Source organism: Hemicordylus capensis, chromosome 3 (assembly GCF_027244095.1).
Source record: "Hemicordylus capensis ecotype Gifberg chromosome 3, rHemCap1.1.pri, whole genome shotgun sequence".
Taxonomy (NCBI): Eukaryota; Metazoa; Chordata; class Lepidosauria; order Squamata; family Cordylidae; genus Hemicordylus; species Hemicordylus capensis.
Genome location: NC_069659.1, coordinates 14733568 through 14745666, shown reverse-complemented (window position 1 = coordinate 14745666; position 12099 = coordinate 14733568). Strand labels below are relative to the sequence as shown.

Below are 12099 nucleotides of genomic sequence, written 5' to 3'. Positions count from 1 at the left end.
TTCCCATCCTCACCTGGGGACGCTGCTAGGGACCAATCCCAGGACCTTTTGCATGCAAAGCAGATGCTCTGCCACTGAGCTGCAGCCCCATCCCCATTGCTAATGAGGGCTCTGCTAAGACTGGTAGGTCCTCTGGGGACTCCTGCAAGTCAATCAGGGCAGTGTCCTCCTGAGGTCACGGTGCAGTGTTGGCTCGCTTTCCTCTGGGTCTCCTGATGGTTTCTGTGAGGTCCCTATGGGTGCTTTTTTGATCACTCAAGGCTCCTCTGGATCCACCCCAATGGCTTGAAAAAAGGCCTCCATGATTGTGCAATCCATGGTGACCACTTCTGTAGGTTCCACATGGAGATATTGAAACATGGTAATCAGAGCTGCCCCATAATTCTGCTGGGTCATGTGGGACTCACTGAATGCCTGAACCGGGTTCAGATTCCTGATTGTCATTACATTTGAAGTAGAGACTTCTGGATCTTTCCTCGAGAAAGATAGAGGTGCCAAAGCTTGGCTATGGCTATAGGTGGCTTCACCTCTCTCAGTAGCAAGTAAGGCTCTGCCTACCGTTGGTTTCCAAGGAACAGGTGCTCCTGGCGTGTTGTCCTAACCTGCCAGTGTCAAGAACCTCAGCTGCACTTCTCTCTGGGAACCTGTCCTCTGTAACCAACTTAAAATCTTAGCTTATGGAGGTCTGGTTTCCAGAGGAGAGTGCAGCTGAGGAACCCGACGCATCTGGGAGCAGAACGTGGGGTTTGTTCCGGGAGCAGGGACTCGCCAGGAACCAATGGTTGGCGGAACCTTTCTTGCCACCTCTGAAGCCACCCAGTGAGATCCAAGCATGTGAGCAATTCACACGTGTCCAAATCTCATGAAAGTGTGGAAGCACATGTTTGCTGCTGTGTAGAAAATCACTTTATTTCCGCTGGCTATGGGCCACTCTTTATTTGGAACGGTTTGCCTCTCCCACCAGTGTCCCTATTAAATGTTCCTTGGCAATCTCTGAGTGAATGTCTGTGTTGTAATATCACTGCACCTACCTCATGGGGGTGTAACGAGACTGAGAATATTATTTGTATATTTAGCTGTATTTGTGTTATTTCTAGCATATGGTGAGCTCAGGTTCATATAGCTCTATTTTTACCAGAAGCTCGTAAGAGCAGTTTATCTGCGGATGAGATATTTTTGAAATCAACTTGCTTCCATTGTAGTTATTATCAATATTCTGTTCTTCTGGACAACTGAAGGGAGCATTGGTAAGGCTCGTACTTGGAGCAATGAAACAGGACAAGGGTTCTCAAATGTGGGTCTCCAGATGTTGTTGAAATACAGGTTCCATCATCCCCAGCTATAAAGGCCATTGTGGCTAAGAATGAAAAGAGCAATAGTCCAACAGCATCCCAAGTTGGAGAGCCCCTGAACAAGGGGAATGTTTTTGAGTGGACTATATCAGACCTTGACCAGTTTTCTTTGGTTTTAGGAGCCAGCCCGGAAATTTAGGAGCCAGACTGAAAATTTAAGAGCCAGACTGACTGTTGCTCCTTGAGAGGGGAGACCACGAACTCACTGCTCACCCCAGGAAGGCCCTTTGCTCCATTGGGTTGGGGAGGACTCCCTGTGTTGCTTTTCTGCTGCTCTTCCTAGTCATGTCTGTCTGTCTGAGGCAGGTGATGGACTGATATGAGCAGGAGGAGCAGGGAGTAAGCAAGGCAGGGGCAGGTTGTTCTCTCTTCTTACTGGTCGCATCTGTCTGGCTCAGGCAGGCAATAGACTGATGTGATCAAGAGGAGGAGGAGGAGGAGGTGGAGGAGGCAGCATCCTGCCCCTGCTTGGTTTGCTCACTCCTCCTGGTTGCTTCATCTCTTGCCTGGCTCAAGTGCCATGCTTAAATTGGTGGATGCTCTTTTGCATGCAGGAGGTCCCAGGCTCAATCCCTGGCACCCACAGTTCAGTATTAGGTATCAGGTGAAGGGTACAACCTATGGTGAAAGACCCTGAAGGACTGCTGTGGCAAGTCAGAGGAGACAGCAATGGGCCAGATGGACCAATGGCCTTATTTAGTATTCGGCAGCTTCATGTTTACCTGGCATGCATAGAACTAAGACGTTCTTATGAACATGCAAAGGACAGGGCCAGTGGATGTGATTGTGACCTCTCTTTCACTAGCTGACATCCTAACTCGATGCTTTTTGTGCTAGTGCAAATGTAAGAAGATTGTGTGGCTGCACTAAATCATGGGGATTTGGGGAAGTATGCTTTTGCACTCAGGTGAACCTTGTTTCCCAGTTTTAGGTGCAAAACTAATCTAGTCCGCAAGCTCCAGGCTTAATTCAACTAGCTAGCACAATAGCCTTGCGCAATCTCAACAATCTTACATGCAAGCACAGTGTTAGTCAGGATGTTAGCCCATGTAGTCATTGATGATGCCATATCGTCATTCACTTGAAATAAGTGAGCAATCTTTAGATGAGCCATATGATTCTTTATGGTGGAGTCACCTGACCAGATGCTCTACTCACTACACCACACTGTTTCAGCCTAGATACATAGAGAGAGCTCTGTATTACTCCTTTCCATGCCCACTTGTAAATTCATTATAGAACACTTTTAGAAGAGCTTTCATTTTGACTTCAAAAAGATAAAAGGACTCTTTCCAAGCCCCCCAATAAATCATAGGATTTCCCCCGACAATTATCTGCGTGTTACTTCAGCGGGAATGATTTATTTAGTTGGAGCCACTGACTTGCAGCTTTCTGAAACAGTTTTATTTTGTTAAGTGTCCCCAAAATGAGCTCAGTTCCTTCCTAATTCACAAAGTCAGGGATCCATAAATTTAGGCTTAGCTCACTAACCAGCCATTAGTTGTGGTTACCACGAGTCCCCTCTCTTCTCTTGGGATCTTTTTCTAGCACACCGGCAGAGGGTTGAGAAGAGAATTGGGTCTTCTCTCATTTGCACTGGGATATAGAGATGATAAGGTCGGAGGGGAGCCCCCTCTGACTGCTCAAAAAGAATTCCTGCTGTTTCTTAACTTCTCAAAAATGACACTGGGAATGAGACCTCTGATGTCCTTGTGCAGCTGGGTGTCCTACTTGCCAGAGGGCTGGGGTCATTCACCTCTGGCGAGCTGGCAAGTGGATTTGAAGATGCCTGTACTTAGTAGGCTTTATAATGCTTTTTGTATTTTTGAATGCTCACGTGCACCGTCTACTCTGTAACAGAGGTAGGTATGATTACTCTTAATTTTTCCGATTGAGGGGCTGAGGCAAAAGGGAGTGGGTTGTTTAAGGCCACATGGTAAATTCATGGCAAAGCAAATTAGGCTTTTTCAGGAGCACAGCTCACTCTCTTAGCCACAGATAAGAATAAAACTAAGCTTCAGAGCCAAAATAAATAGTACACTTGGTAAAAATTTCACAGACCTACTAAATCTCAGGTGGGGAGACAGAACCATGCTTTGCACAGGAGCTGTCTTACACTGGGTCAGACTGTTGGCCCATCTCACTCAGTATTGTCTACACAGGCTGGCAGCAGCTCTTCAGGGTTTCAGGCAGCTCTTTCCCAAGCTGAGGTGCTGGTGACTGAACCTGCCACCCACTGCAGGCAAAGCAAAGGTTCTTCCACTGAGCTGCCACAGAGGATATGAAGCTGCCTTCGAGCAAATCAGACCACCGTAGCCCATCTAGCCCAGATTGTCTACTCTGATTCACAGCAGGTTTTTTTGGCAGAAGGTTCTTCCCATCACATTCTGCCTGTTCCTGTTTAACTTGGGATGGAGAGAATTGAATCCAGGCCCTTCTGCCTTCAAGGCATGTGCTGTACCACCACCACTTCTCCCCTAAACATAAGGAGCCTCCTTCTACTGAATCAGACCACTGGTCCACCTGTGCCAGAATTGTCTGCTCTGACTGGTAGCAGCTCTCTCCAGTTTTCAAATGGCGGTCTTTTGCAACTTTACTTGGAGATGCCAGGAATTGAAACTGGGACTTGCTGCATGCAAAGTAGTGTGTACCCCACCCTGCCAGCCAGCCAGCCACCCCCACCGCTTCCTGGAAAGACAGAGAGGAATTCTTCTCCCTCTCTCATAACACTAGAACCAGGGGTCATCCCCATGAAACTGATTGCTAAGAAATTTAAGACTGAAGTACTTTTCACACAATGCATAATTAATCTATGGCACTCTCTGCCACAAGATGTGGTGACAGCCACCAGCCTGGGTGGCTTTAAGAAGTGTTTAGATAAATTCATGGAGGACAGGTCTGTCAGTGGCTACTAGTCTGAGGGCGACTACCGACCACAGAGGCAAGATGCCTCTAAATGCCATTTGCAGGGGAGCAACAGCAGGAGAGGGGGCATAACCTCAGCTCTTGCCTGTGGGCTTCTCAGAGGCATCTGGTGGGCTACTGTGTGAAACAGATAGGCCTTGGGCCTGATCCAGCAGGGCTGTTCTCATGTCTGCACCCTGCATTTGCAAGATCCTGTGCTCAGGTTCGCTTTTAGAATGAATTCATGTACAGTCAGTCACACAAAAACATGTGCATGTGTACAGCCACATGTAGGCAGGTATAACTTAATGTCTGAAAAGGGCTCAACTGTTGCAGACAATTCCCCCTCTCTCAGTCTCCCACATTTGTAGTATTGGTAACAATTGGTAATGACAAACCTTAAAGCAATACAGATTAATGTATATGAAGAACCACGGACACTCTAGATATATTAATGCTTTGATTACTATGCCATTGTCTCCATTTTTTCCTAATAAATGATCTGTTAAAATTGGAGAATTGGGAGAGATAAGATAAAAGACATATGGTTGCAAGTATAGCAGTCTTCTATTACTGCATATCTAGACCAGATATACATTTACTAGATTCACATTATTGTTCGATCATCAGTGAATGTCATGCTTTCCATCTTTCTTGGATCTTTGAGTACAGTATTTATAAAAATCATTTGTTTAGATTATGCAGGAAGCTCAACAATCTCATAATTTGAGCTGTGGATCTCAGCACTATAAAATTGTTGTGTCTGTGTTAAAAAAGAAAAAGAAAATGGAATATGAAACAGTCTTGGAACTTAATCTCTTTACAGATGAATAAATCTTTTAAATGTGCCTATTAGAAAGTTGATTTCCCTTTAATAAATTAAAAAAGGATTATTTTGATTTTTTTTCCTTGCAGAAGGAAAATTAAGATGCTGAAAAGAACTTTTCAGTTTTGTGCACACTGATTTCTCAGGGTAATGACTTTAATGTGCAAAAAATAAGGCATTGTTTAAAAAATATTTTAAACGGAGCTGAGCAAAAAATGCTAAGTATATTTCATGAATAGTTTTGGCAGGGGCAAGATGCACTCAACAGTTTTGGCAGTTTTGGGGGGATTGTGTTGAAGGAAGGCTTAAGTGTTAGCTATGACAGCGTGAGATCAAGTGGTGATCTAATGACAGAGTGAGGGGAAGTGGTGATCTAATTGGCTGGGATCATAGAGTCATAGATTTGGAGGAGGTTTGCAGGCCATCTAGTCCAATCCCCTACTCTATATCCATAGCTAGAGTATCGCCAACAGATGGCTGCCCAGCCTCTGCCTGAAGACCTCCAGTAAAGATGCGTCCATCCCTCCCCTAGGTGTTTGACTCCATTGGGCCAGTTTGGACAAGATGTTCACCAACACATGTGATAAGGACAGGGTCGCACCAAGGTCAACAGACAGGTATTAATCAGGTATTTGGAGCATGTGTAGAGATGTGATTCAGAATAACAATCCCCTCGTGCAATGAAGGGGTGCCCCAAGGGCATGTCTGGATGTCTTCTGGGACATCAGAGTGAGGGCACTCTTGGCACAACCCTGTCCTTATCATGCATACCTACGGACATATAATTCAAGCTGGCCCATTTATTCTTACTGTTAAGAACTTTCTATTGATGTTGAACTGAAATCGGCTCTTCTATCTTTTAAGACATTAGATTTAGTGTTGTCTCCTGGTCTTTGTTCTAGAGGACACACCTTTGTGCTCTTCCTATCACAGCCTTTGGGTATTTTTACTGAGGACACTTTTTTTCTCCACCCCACCCCCCTTCCTTTATCTTAAAGATGAGGGATGTCTCCTTTACTCAAGGATTCCCCTTTACAAGTATACTTGAGTCGGTCTGCAAACTGGTTCTTAGAACTGGGGGCCGGTCCAATTTGAACCTGGACCAGCACCCTGCTTTGTTGGGCTGGTCCAGTTCAAGCTTGGACTGCCCAAACCAAGCCAGTTCGATGTCGAGCCCAGATTGAATCATGCCGGCTCGCACATACTGTACCTAATAAGGAGCCATTAGTGAACACTCTTTTTTACAGCTTTCCCGTCAATTGTGAATCCATCTGATGACATTATCATCTAGGCCACATTTGACCAGTTTTTAACCAAAAATATCTTGGGGAACATTATCAAATGTGTTGCTTAAATCAAGATAAATTGCTTCTATAGCATCCCCACAATCCACTAATTGTGGATCAAATATTCCCATCAAAAAAGATATAATATTAGTCTGGCAAGATTTATTCTTGGCTAATCCATGCTTGCTTCTACTGTTCACTGCATTGTTATTAAGATGCTACAGACTGACAGACTTTTAAGTTTGAAGCATATGTGGAAACGTAGTAGTCGTTGTGAGCTGGAAAGCACACTGTCAGTTAGTAGTGAAAGGAGTCAAAGGTGTGAGAGATGATTCCTTCAACGGAGCATTCACAAGGGAGATGCATAGATTAGAGAAAAGATTGCCTTGGCATACACAGGCAAACCTTCACACACACACACACAGAGGGAGAGGATGGGTAGCTAGGAGACAAAACAAACCGATGTTGGAATAAAGGTTACAAGTGGGAGTTCTCAATGAAGGTCTCCATGGTGATGTCAGGGGGGATGCTGCAGAGTCACCTTTTCTCCAAAATGAACATCACGTCTTGTGAGATCCTATGAAGCCAAACAACATTTACTTCAATAATTCTGTCCCTGACCCCCACCCCCAAGGCTTGGAAAGATATTTTCCCTTTCAAACCCGCAAAAACTCTTTTGAAATGTTTTTGTTACTCCTTTTGTAAAGAGAATACTCCAAGGCTTTCTCTTAGGCTTTGTTCTCATTGGTAGTAAACCGGCATGTAGGCTATAACCCTTCAGAGTCCTGTTGGGAGCTTATGTGCCTGAATGTTCCTTTGTTAAAAACGGGGAGGGGGGGATCATTTCCATATACATAGGAACATAAGAAGTTGCCTTATATTGAGTCAGACCCTTGGTCCATCTAGCTCAGTACTGTCTACCCAGACTGGCAGAGGCTTCTTCATGGTTGCAGCCAGGAGTCTCTCTCAGCCCTACCTTGGAGATACCTTGGAGATGCCTACCGTCGGAGGGCTATAGGCCATCTCCAGCCTTAAAGGCAGGATGCCTCTGAGTAACAGTTTCAGGGGAGTAACAGCAGGAGAGAGACTGTGCCCTCAACTCCTGCTGTAGGCTTCCAGCGGCATCTGGTGGGCCACTGTGTGAAACAGGATGCTGGACTAGATGGGCCTTGGGCTTGATCCAGCAGGGCTGTTCTTATGTTTTTATGAGGTCTTGCGACCTTCGGCATACAAGCATGCCGGTGCTCTTCCCAGAGTGGCCTCATCCCCCAAGTGGAATATTTTATAGTGCTCCCTCATGTAGTCTCCCATTCAAATGCAAACCAGGGTGGACCCTGCTTAGCATAGAGGAAATTCATGTTTGCTATTGCAAGACCAGCTCTCCTTCTCCTTCTCCTTCTCCACATAGAAAACCAGCATGTTAGGAGAAGGGTAACCCTGATAAGCTAATTTATGCTGTGACATGGGACTACCACTGAAAATGGCATCCCCTTTTTGCAAATACTTCCTAATACTTACCTTACCAGGTTATAAGAATTACAGGAACAACATATCATTTGTGTATTCCAAACCTATCTCAATACTTCCAAATGCTTGAAGATCCACTAACCACTATGTAATTACGAAGTATTTATATGTAAGTATGTGGTATGTTCTTCCTTGTAAATGGCAACTGGATCAGGACCGTGCAGGTTTAGGTTTAAAAACACCCTATCCTACAACCATGGGACAGGGACTCTGATCCAGCTGCTGTCAGCTAAAGAACAACTATGCCAGTCAGGGTTAAAAATATTAAAAATGTGTACTTTTGCCCTTGTTTTCATTATTCAGTAGAGGGCCATACTTTTGTGTACAAAAAGCAGCCGTGTATGTGTGTGGGGGGGGGGGGCACTCAATCTGATTCAGGTCCAGGTTGTGCATGGAGAAGGGCACTATCCATTTTTGGATGATACTTTTCTAGCACAAGTGATTAAAAGGAGATGAGCCAAGAATGCATCCATCGTGTCATCTTTTGACGATGTCCCAACATCCTTCTGACACTTACCTTTATCATGTGTGGGGATGGATTGTCTGCATCCCTGCTTTAAACATGCTGTTTTTTGTGTGGGAAGAGCCATACCCATTCCTAAGTATCCTATTCCAAAGACTGACTAAAATGAGATCTAATTTGGCCCTTACTCCGCAACTATTTTGAAGCATTTTCCTAACTCTTTGACAAATATAGTAGAGAAGATCCTTACTCAAACTGTGTTTGTTCATGACAAGTGTTTTGAGTGGAACTAAGCACTGTTTTGTTTAAAAAGAGTGTTTAGTCATCCACACTACCAACACCTTGTTCCTGTGAATTCCCTGTCAGCAGCTTGAAAGAATGTCCTGCAAGGTCAACATGTGTAGGGGGAAATGAGTGAATTTCTGTAGCATCACTGGCTGAAATGTTCTGTTGGGACTCATTTGAAAAGCAGTGGCAGTGAGGGAGAGAACTTAAGGGATTTTAAAGGCTAGGGAGAATATCTGGATTCTACAAGTGGCTTCTTCAGCCAGCTAAGTTTGAATCCTGCTCTTATTGAAAAGAGAGATGCCTTGAAATGCTTCTCAGTAGTTCACTGAGACGTGTGAGCTGATCACAGTTGGTAATAGCACTAGATTATGTTAAGGCGAGAGACAAATACAGCCAGTTGGGTACCATTGATGGAGGCGCTGGGAAGATAAATGAGGAAAATTGAAGGAAATGAAAGCAGCAAGTGAGTTTAAGAAATTGGAATTTTAACCCTCCAGCTGCCATCTTTTGAGGGGTGGTCTTGAAGAGGAATGCCACTGGGCTACATCCTGTGCAGTTTCCTGTCAAGCCTAAGGACCCACTTAGCTGCTGTGCAACTTTAAAGGCAGTCCCAATGGTGTAGCCAATGGGGCTGCTGCAGAATGTCTCTAAAGTGCTTCTGGGCAGCTGCACAGCTCTCCTTTCCAATGTTTCCAGTGTTTTCCTGATTGCGCTGCTCCCAGGGAGCGCTTTTGCATTCTGTAGCAGTCCCATTGCTACACCATCAGAGTTGCCTTTGAAGCTGCACAGCACTCCCCATAGGTCCTTGGTGTCAGCTGGGACTGTGCAGAATGTAGCATACTGTACCATGCACATTCATTTATTATGTATTATTTATTTATTTAATACATTTCTGTACCGCCCAAATTAAATCATACATGGTCCATTTAGCTCAGTATTTCCTGCACAGATTGGCAACTGCTCTCCAGGGTTTCAGATGGGTATTTCCCAGTCCTACCTGGAACTGCTACCATAAATTGAACCTGTGACCCTCTGCAGGCTCTCAGATTATCCTCCAGTGAACTACAGACCTTCTCTGATTAAGGAGTGATGTGACAGAAGTTTATAAAATGACACATAATGTGGAGAAAGTAGATAGACAGAAGTTTTCCCACTTTAACATGAAGACCCTGGACTATCCCATGAAACTGATTGTCAGGACGGCGTTTCAGGACCAACTCTTCTTCACACAGCAAATAATTTATGCAATTCATTGTTTCAAGATGTGGTGATGACCTCTAGCCTAGATTAGGGGTGTGCACAACACCAGAAAATCTTGTTTGGTTCGAGTAGACCCGGACTTGAACCAAACTGGGTCCGGTCTGGTTTTGTGCACACTAGAACCAGGTCTGGTCCATCTCTAGTCCTTCCCCCCCCCCCCAAATTCAATTTTTATTAATTTTAACAACCGTAATATTATCATTCATTACAAATACACACACAAAAAAGGTGGACTTCCCGCTCACATCTCTTCGTGAATCATCAACTATAAAACTTACCCTTGCTATAATAATAATAATTCAAAAAATAAATTCAAACCCTTACAAACATAATTAATCTAACCAACCTGCGATTTTTACTAAATTTCAAACCCTGCTGTCAAGTCCATAGTAGGAAAATAATTCTTTAGATACAACAAAAATGGTTTCCAATCTTCTTTAAAACATTCCAAGTTTTGATCTCTTAATAGTGCTGTAAGTTTTGCCATCTCCGCATATTCCAAAATTTTTATCAGCCAGTCTTCTTTTGAAGGCAGTTCACTGGTCTTCCATTTCTGTGCATATATAATTCTAGCCGCCGTAGAGGCATACATAAAAAATGTTAAATTAGTTGTAGAAATTGCACCTTGTGTTATTCCCAGCAAGCAGGATTCTGGCTTCTTAGGAAATGTCATTTTAAAGATTTTCTTTAATTCATTATATATCATATCCCAATAGGCTTTAGCCTTCCCACAGGTCCACCACATATGAAAAAATGTGCCTTCAAAATGTCCACACTTCCAGCATTTGTTTGAAACATTTTTATACATTAATGCCAATTTTTTTGGTGTCAGATACCATCTATACATCATTTTATAATAGTTTTCTTTTATAGCATAACATGCAGTAAATTTTAAATCATTTTTCCATAACTTTTCCCAGGCTGCCATTTCTATATTACGCCCATAGTCGTTTTAACCACTTCCTCTCTTGTCTCCTCCAAAAGCAACAGTTTATACATTTTAGAAACTAATTTTTCATCATTTTGACATAATTCCTTCTCAAAATTTGAAGTCTGGTCCTCAAATCCGACTTTAAGGTCCTTTTTATACATCTCATTTAACTGATAATAGTGAAACCAATCTCTAACCAAACCTTGTATTTCAGTTAAGCTTTTTAACTTACAATCCTTTTCCTGAAAATGTAACAAATACCTATAGGTACCCCAACACATTTGCATATTTACTTCTTTACGTGATAAGGCTTCAATCGGAGATACCCATAACGGAGTTTTAGGTTCAAACCAATTTTTGTATTTTAACCACACCCTCATTAAACTCCTTCTCACATAGTGGTTCAAAAAATCTTTATGTATTTTACTTTTTTCATACCACAAATATGCATGCCATCCAAACCTTCTGTCAAATCCTTCCAGATCAAGAATTCTAGGGTTTCTTAGCGTTATCCATTCTTTTAACCATGTCAAACAAACAGCATCAAAATATAACCTTAAGTCTGGCAAGGTAAGATCATCTCTTTCCTTTGCATCTGTTAGATTCTTAAAATTAATTCTTGGTCTTTCCCCCTGCCAAACAAACTTAGTTATGTCCTTCTGCCATTGCTTAAAACAAGTTAAAGTGTTAATTATGGGAATAGTCTGAAAGAGAAACAACATTTTAGGCAAGACATTCATTTTCACCACTGAAATTCTTCCCATTAAAGACAAATTCATTTTAGACCATCTTTGTAGATCAATTTTAACTGAATTCCATATTTTGACATAATTATTCTCTAGTCCTAATGGGTTTGGGCCAGGCTTGGGCAAGTGGGGGTGTGTGAAATTTTTTTAAACAAAAAAATGGTGGACTTACCACCATTGTGGGGCTTCAGGGGGTGCTGCTGTGGACATGGTGGGCCTCCTGATGTCCCCCTGCTGGCCTCCCCTGACCTGTTTCAGGCCTTTCTGCAGTGGCGGCAGCCATTTGGAGGCCGCTGCACATGCCCATTGGCCATCTGTATGGCAGGGTACGCAGCGGCCTCCAAAATGGCTGCTCCAAACTGTCACCGCAGAGAGGTACGTAACGGGACAAAACTGGCCTGAAATGGGCTGATAATGGCCTGAAGGAGGCTGAAAACAGCCGGGGCAGGCTGGCAGGGGAAGGTTGGCGGGGGAGGGGGAGGGGGAACATAAGGAGACCCCCCTGCAGTCACAACA

At 43.6% G+C, this 12099-nt stretch overlaps 1 protein-coding gene and 1 long non-coding RNA gene across 18 annotated transcripts in view; one reads left to right on the top strand and one right to left on the bottom strand.

The window, feature by feature from the left end:
• The window catches only part of DLG2 (discs large MAGUK scaffold protein 2), a 1429269-nt gene that overhangs the window by 368689 nt on the left and 1048481 nt on the right, over positions 1–12099 (top strand). The gene's annotated exons all lie outside the window — the stretch shown is intronic.
• On the bottom strand, positions 6511–11887 carry LOC128348718 (uncharacterized). The gene is made up of 2 exons (XR_008318277.1): positions 11756–11887; positions 6511–6945 (listed from the first exon to the last, which is right to left on the bottom strand). It is a non-coding gene; the product is annotated as an uncharacterized LOC128348718 (long non-coding RNA).